At 40.4% G+C, this 8,164-nt stretch overlaps 1 long non-coding RNA gene across 3 annotated transcripts in view; it reads right to left on the bottom strand.

The window, feature by feature from the left end:
* Positions 1 to 1,022: 1,022 nt before the first annotated feature.
* Positions 1,023 to 8,164, bottom strand: part of LOC110208389 (uncharacterized) — a 76,261-nt gene continuing 69,119 nt past the window's right edge. For 2 of the 3 annotated variants that reach the window (XR_013485353.1, XR_002324485.2), the window contains one exon: positions 7,813 to 7,940. This is a non-coding gene — a long non-coding RNA (uncharacterized LOC110208389). Of the gene's footprint in view, positions 3,699 to 7,812; positions 7,941 to 8,164 lie in introns of those variants that run through there. The other variant, XR_002324498.2, reaches the window with a different exon arrangement.

Raw genomic sequence — 8,164 nt, 5'->3', positions numbered from 1 at the left:
CAATGAGATATTTCACATTGTTTTCTAATTTTTCATTCTTTTGGATTTGTTTTACAGTATCTTGATTTCTCATGAAGTCACTGGCTTCCAATTGCTCTATTCTAATTTTTAAGGACTTATTTTCTTCAGTAATCTTTTGGACTTCCTTTTCCATTTGGCCAATTTTTCTTTTTAAGGCATTTATCTCCTCATTGGCTTTTTGGACCTCTTTTGCCATTTGGGTGAGGCTATTTTTTAAGGTGTTATTTTCTTCAGTATTTTTTTTGGGTCTCCCTTAGCAAGCTGTTGACTTGTTTTTCATGATTTTCTTGCATCACTCTCATTTTTTCCCAGTTTTTCCTCTACTTCTCTTACTTGCTTCTCAAAATCTCTTTTGAGGTCTTCCAAGACCTGGGACTCATATTTTTCTTGGAGGCTTTGGATGTAGGAGCTTTGACTTTGTTGTCTTCTTCTGGTTGTATATTTTGATCTTCTTTTTCACCAAAGTAAGATAATATAGTCTGACTCTTTTTGCGCTGCTAGCTCATGATCCCAGCCAATTACTTGAGTTTTAAACTCTTTGTTAAGGTAAGAGTCTGCTTCCAATGTGGAGAATGTACTGTCCCAAGCTTCATGGGTTTGTACAGCTGTTTTCAGAGATACTGGTAGGAACCTGTAAATTTTCAGTTCTTCCAAGGTGGTATGATAAGGGGCGAGGTGTTTACTCCTTTCCTGGCCTATGACCACAAGTACTCCTTTCTGTCCTGTAACTGTGAGGAGGGGTTCCTCTCCCAGCCACTACAAGCTCTACTGTGCCAGCGCTCCTCCTCACCCCAGCACCGCCACCCAGAACTGTGACCCAGATCCAAACACAGGCAAAGCAAGAGATTCCTGCCTCAGCACTGGCAAAGAGATCCTTGCAATCCCTGTCTGATCAGCCACTGGATTCCCCCTCAGTATGTGGGCCGGAAGCTCAGGAAGCAGCTGCCTCCCCCCCCCCCCCCCCCCCGCTATGCTCTTGGGGAATGGAGCTAAGACCCCACCTTCCTCTCTCAGCACTGCAGAAACAGACTTTTCCCACTGACCTTCTAAGCTGTCTTTGGCATGCATGGATTGAGGAGTCCGGAAACTCCACAGCTGCCCACAATTCAGTCCTCTGAGGCCTGCTCCAAGTTTGCTCTGGCCTGCGCGCCACACTCCCAGCCCGGTGCAATACACCTTTCTGATCAATCATCCAGTTTGTCTTGGGCTGGAAATTTGTTTCACTTTGTCTTTTTGTGGGTTCTGCTGCTTCAGAATTTGTTTAGAGCCATTTTTTATGAGTATTTGGAGGGGTTTGGGGGAGAGCTCAAGCAAGTCACTGCTTTCACTCTGCCATCTTGGCTCACCCCCCAAAAAACACAATTTTTAAAAATGAATGTTAAAAATTTTTTTTACATGTGATTGGGAAAAGATAAAATGTTATTCCAGAGAGAGAGAGAGAGATGCTCCTATCCAGGGAGTGTAGCCACCCACTGGTGAATTTGCTCTTGCACTTACCATTCATGAAAATCATCTACTAAGGCTTCTCACTGATGCAATCATTTGTATCCCAGTACAGTTGTTGTTGTTGTTGTTTTTAATGAATCCCAGATAAAGGTGACTAAATAAAAGCTTTTCTGAAAAGAATGAGATTGTAAAGCCAGAGTTGAAAGGGCCCTTGGGTGAGGTTTAGTCTAACCCCATCATTTTACAGATGAGAAAATGGAGGATAAGAGAGCTTATATGACTTCGCTACAGGTTGTAATGTTCAGGTCCTTTGACCCCAAATGTAGACTTTGCTTCTAAAGCTGTGACTTGGCTTTTCCATGTGCTCTTAGTACTCAGAGTCCTTTGACTCTTCCTAATGTACCATAGATGAATAAAGCAAGAATATGAAAAAGTGGTAAAGAAAACAACTCTAAAAGATGGAGGTGGGTGGAAGAGGAGATGCTTTAAATGTGAGAAGTCCAGGGATTAAGGACTCATCTCCATGGAAGCTTCTCTACCATGCAACTCATTCTACCTTTTCTAGACCATGGCATTTATGTTGTATCACTACCTCGTATGTGTTACAGTACAGTGGAGTACATGATGCCATGTTCTGACTTTAGGACTCTTTTAAGTGGTCTTTCCTTAAGGAACTTTTAGAGTACCCCTGTGATAGGATGTGCCTAATAACAAGGGCAGGTCAGTGCTGCCTGGCCATCACACAGCCCTGCCTACTCTGGAGTGATCTGTATTGACAAATGCATTATAATATAGCTTATCACATTATTGTTTTATTAATATATTATATTTCTTCCAATTGGAAGAAAAGCAGCCAAACAAAAGATATGCCAGGTCCTTTCTGTGAACTTATATAGACATGATTTGTGCTAGGGAATAAAAGGGGAAAGCCATATGACTTGGTTAGGCCATTCTGGGAGCATAGAGCTATGCCCTCCTTTACTTATATCTCTGTTCAGTGCATTCCTCTGGCAGGAGTGGGCACCTTAAGAATTACGTACATATCTGGAGGCATCACAGAGGCAGCTAAGTAGAATAATTGATAGAGTGCTAGACTCAGGGTCAGGAAGAACTGAGTTCAAATCCTATCTCAGATATTTAATAGTTGGGTGATCCTGGGCAAGTCACTTAATCTATGTCTGCCTCAGTTTCATCATCTATAAAATGAAGACAATAACAGTATCTACCTCACAGGGTTGTTATGGGGATGAAATGAGATATTTGCAAAAAGCTTCACAAACCTTAAAACAGTATATAAATGCTAGCTATTATTACTATTGTTTTATTATTAGCTAGTATTGCTATTGTTATTATTAACTTATTTGTATAATTGTCTCCCCATTAGACATATAAGTCCATTGGGAGCAGAAATGAAATATGTTTTGCATTTGTGTTCCGAGCATTGAGCACAATACCTGGACCTTAGTTGTTTGCATATTGTCCTCTTATTGGACCTATAAGCTCATTGAGAATGGAAATGCAAATATTTTTTGCATTTGTTTGTATCCCTAGTACTTAGCACAATGCCTGGAACATACTAAGTGCTTATTAAATGTTTATTGACTGCTTAACTCTGCGTGAGGGCTCAGCTGAGTCCATTGGTGATTGGGACCTGCTCTTGCTGCTTCTCTCTTGCTGCTTGAATGTTGATTAGTTATACTAAGCATGGTTCTGTGCTTTGGACCTCCATTCTTTGTTAAAGGGAATCTCAAGCCATTAGCAGGATGCACTAATATAATTAGCAATATGTAAACACCTTGCCTTATGAAGGGTGACTTCCCCAGCGGGTGTATCTCATGTATTTTATATTGTTTCTTAGTACATTTCACTTTAAGAATGAGCCAAATGGAAGATAGAAACTTAACCATGGAATGTCTAGCCATTTCCAAAGGCTTTTGGTTTGTTTCTAAAACTGTGACTTGGCTTTCTCATGTACCATACAGCACCACACAGAAACAATGAGGTTGAGTTCATAACCCACCTCTTTCCTCCTCCTTCAGGAACATAGTTGGTCTTTTCTTCCCATCTGTAGTTCTCAGATGCTGCTGAGCACACAAAGAGAATGTTTACCATACTTCATTTATATTTCTGTAGCTAAATACTGAATCTTCTTTTTACAAAAAACTTCTTCCTTTGGATTCAGGGGTCTCCTTGTACGTCTTCCTTCTTTTTTCTCCCTCTCACCTTTCCACCTCCATTGAAAAAAAAGAAAACAAAACTCTTGTAGCAAATATATATGCTTGAGCAAAACAAATTCCTACATTGGGTCATGTAGAAAATGTATGTCTGTTTCTGAAACTTGCAACCATAAGCTCTCTGATGGGATGGGTAGCATGCATCATCATTAGTGCTCAGAAGAAATCCTTCCTCTTAAACTGTCCCCCAAATTCGACACCCCTAAAAGAGTGTGGTGTAGATCTGTGTATCTAGATGTGAGTTGTGCCCTGTGGATCCATCTCCACACAATTGGGGCTCTTCTGATTCATTGACATAGAAAAGATGAGATTTAGAATTGGTCATCCACACCTTGTTTGTTTGTTTGTTTTGTAAGTGGATAAAACCAAGTCTCAGGAGGCAGCCATCAGTGTCAGAGGATAGTGTCTGAAGCTTGCCGCTGGAAGGCAGAACATGTAAATATCAATTACCTTGTCAATTCAGCACAAAAGCATCTCTCGCCAAGTGAGTCATTCTTAATTCTCCCTAAATCACTTATCTATCCAAGTCACTTACTTAGATCAGGATTTAGAAATCTCTTGAACCACAAGTGCAGTGGGGTTGCTACCACAAAGTCAGAGACAAATGCAAAAAGAGAGGAAGAAATGGGAGCAGAATAAAGAGTGAAAAATGTGAATGGAGAAAACTATAAATAGATTAATAGGAGAAAAATAGGGAAGATAAGAATGAAAAAAGGACAAGGAAAGATGAAGAGTTTTCACTTTAGCAGGGCACCAAAATATAGAGGGTTCAAAATTTAAAATAATAATTTTTAACCATTGTATAATTTTTCAAGTGTTGCATTTTCATTTTGCATTTTGACAACACTTGTACTCCTGAAGTAGAAGCAATGATCTTAGATTACAGGGGTGGGGAATCTCTGCCCTGCCCTGCCCTGCTCATAAAACTTGGACTCAGTCACATGGCCACACGGAGGATCCAGAAGGCCACATGTTCCCCATCCTGTCTTAAAACCTCCAGAGCAAGAATAATGTTAAAATAAGAAGTTACCAGATAACCACCTCCTCCTCCTGCAACTGCACCCCCCTTTCCATCCTGGCCTCACTCTGTCCTGACCTTCCCTAGCAGCTCCCTCCCCAGAAGTGGTTTTATAATGTCCCCAGGTTCCCTCTCCTAGGGAGACAATATCTGAGGGCTTTCTTTTCACAGTGCAATGTCCCTCTGTCTCTGCTGACCCCAAGAACTTGTGTCTAGAGTTTTCAGCCAGCCTCTTCTAATTTGCCAATTGGTCAACAAGCATTTAAGTGCCTGTGTGCTAGGACTGTGCTAAGTACAAGTTGGTGGTGCAGTAGATAGACTGCTGAGTCTAGAGTCAGGAAAACTTGAGTTCAGATATAGACCCTGATACTTTTCAGCTGTGTGACCTTGATCAACTCACTTGACTTCTTTCCTTCAGTTTCCTCATTTGCAAAATGGTGACAATAATAGCACCTACCTCCCAGGATTGTTCTGAAGGTCAAATGAAATGATTATTGTAAAGCACTTAGCATGCCTGGCACATAGTAAGCACTAGATAAATGTTAGTTATTTTTATTATTAGCAATATAAAAAAGAAAGGTAGCAGTCTCTGCTCTCAAGGAGCCCAGGTCTGATGTATTAATATATATTAATTTTAAATTCATTTTCATTAAAATGAAATTTACAATAATTAATTTTATGTAAACAGCAGGTGTCACTGTGGAGCAAAGTTTGGCTGGCTATTTTTTTTTTTTAACTACCTCCTCCCAGAAGGAAAAGGAGAGAAATTGATTCTTTCCAGGCCACATCTTTCTCTTCCCACTGAAAGGTGTGACCTTCCCTTTGTTCCCCATCTCTACCTCAGCCCCAACTCGAAGATGGGAAGTTGCCAGAGGCTTCTATGGTCTTAAACACCTTGACTCTAGTTACAACTATAACTCACTCTTTTAGTCCTGGGGCAAATCTCTTTCTCAGTTTCTTTAAGAGTTTATAAATAATTATAAATAAAGGTAATTAATAAAATTATAAACACAAGATTCTCTTCTCATTTTTAATTGTTGGGACCTTCCTCTTCCCAGATTGATAGTTCTGTGATAATAAATTGGGCCATCTTTTGTCTCAGTTCTTATGTAGCCCTTACTCATTGAGTAGGCATTGCCTCAGACAAACTGAGACCTGGAAAAGACCAAGTTTAGAAAGGCCAAGGTCACCCACTGCATCCTGGGCCATCGCTAATCATCTTGACTTTCTTCTTGTCACTGGATTTTGATGACTCTGGAGGAGAGAGTGAAGCTGATGATTTTATGCAGTTCATTCTCCTCTAAATCCAATTCATGGGCAAGTCAAGGCATCACCCCTTGATAGCATTAATCCTTTTTGAGAACAACAACAACATGGAAATCAGTCTGAAACTCAGTTACATATGCATCATTTTCACATGATGAATCACAAAGTTTGAGGGAACTTTTTAATGATGCCTGCCATGGAATATTGAGAGAGCTCTAATGATAGCACCCAAAGAGGAGGTATTTTTCAGTATTTACCCAGCATTGATTTTATGTAACTAGTACCAATTCCTTGGAACAGGGATTCTTAAGCTGCAGTCCATTGACAGATTTCAGGATGGTCTATTAACTTGGGGGGGGGTTGCAGAGGGGCGGGGGATGATATCTTTGTTTTCTACTGACTCTAACTGAAATATATTTCTTTCACTTATTTAGAAACATTATTTTGATGAGATTAATTCATTTCACTAACCTGCCAAAAGGATTTATAATGAAAAAGGTTGAGAAACAAATATATTGCCAGCCATGGTGGTATATGTCTATCATCCCTGCTACATCAGAGAGGCTGAAGCTGATAAATATCTTAAGTTTGGAAGTCCTGAGCTACAGTAGGGCTAAAGCCAATTAGGCCAGTCACGCCAGTGCAGCACCAGTATGGTAACCCAGAGAGTTGGAGAGCTACCAGGCTAGAAAAAAATGGAACAGGTTAAAGTTTACATATGGACTAGTATTGGAATCTGACTTGTGAGTGGTCCTTAGACTTCCTCCAGCCTGAGTAAGACTCAGTCTCAAAAAAGAAAAAAAAATGTTCAGAGTATATCCATACCAAGATATCCCTTAGCTTAATGGAAATACTGCTTAAGAAAATGCTATTTACTCCTAGCATCTTCACACACACACACACACACACACACACACACACACACACACACACACATCCCATTCCCCCTTAATTTGACAGCTTAGTGTAAATGTGTTCATTTTCTAAATGAACTTACTGACCAGGAAGTACATTCCCTGTGAAAAAAGGTTTATGATAGCTTCTTTGCCAGACATGTTGCCTATTCTCAATGAATGAATTCATAGTCTGGCTTTTCAGTTAGTCTCTTGATATATTTAATGTGAATTAGTTCCCTGGTACCTGGTAACCTCCACTTTGACTGATAAGATCCAGGTCCTGAATCTTGGAAGCTGAGGACCAGAACCTTCCCTGAGATGAACCCATGCTTCAGCCCTGCTACTGGGAGAGCCACAGGCTGAGCAACCCTTCAGTCTCCATCTACTGAAATCTCTCTTAACTTGGGCACCCAGATTTGTAGAGTGTCCAACATCATTCAAAGCACTTGAACATGTTATCTCTTTGTAGGCTAACCACAGTCTAGTGATGTAAGGAGTTGTTCATTCGTTCAGTTGTGTCTGACTCTCTGGGACCCCATAGACCATAGCACAGCCAGCCTTTCTGTCCTCCATTATCTCCCAAAATCTGTCCAAGCTCATGTTCATCACTTCCATGACACTAGCCGACTCATCCTTTGCTGTCTCCTTCTCCTATTGCCTTCAATCTTTCCCAACATCATGGTCTAAGGAGAGCAGGCGTTATTTCCCCTATTTTACAGAAAGGATTGAATGACTCCCCTAGACATCACTGCTGGTAATCAGGAACTTATTCAAACTGGAACTTAGCCTCTTGTCCGTGGATGCTTTAACCCAGTTCTTTTCCACTGTCCTTTGTGAAGATGATGAGTGAGTGAACAGGGTGTGTTCTCTACCAATGAGGAAGGAAACAACCGATGAGGAAAGATTTTGAAAGAAACAGAGAACAACTCACTGACATGTTAAAACACTGTAATTATTTCCTCTACATCATATTCCTGTCTTGAGATCTCTGATTTGCTGCTGATCCCACAGAGACAGGCTGTGGACACTTTAGGTTCCTTAAGATTTTGTGGTTTCCAGCTGTAATGATAATTAGAAGGAGTCGCTGTGATCATTCATTTATTTATCCAATCCTTCCTTCTTTCATCCTATGTTTAGAGTGCTAAATATGTACTAAGCCAAATAAACTCTTCCATTTGTAAAACTTGTCCTTTATAGAAGGGACCCTAACCTGTATGGTGTTTGAGTTACAAGGCATCTCTTCTCACATTTCATATAATGGCTTCTTGTGGAAAATTTAACCT

The sequence above is a fragment of the Phascolarctos cinereus genome, unplaced genomic scaffold (genome assembly GCF_003287225.1).
Source record: "Phascolarctos cinereus isolate Bilbo 61053 unplaced genomic scaffold, phaCin_HiC Scaffold_3;HRSCAF=262, whole genome shotgun sequence".
NCBI classification, from domain to species: domain Eukaryota; kingdom Metazoa; phylum Chordata; class Mammalia; order Diprotodontia; family Phascolarctidae; genus Phascolarctos; species Phascolarctos cinereus.
The sequence above is the reverse complement of the archived record's forward strand: the minus strand, read 5'-3'. Positions and strand labels throughout refer to the sequence as shown.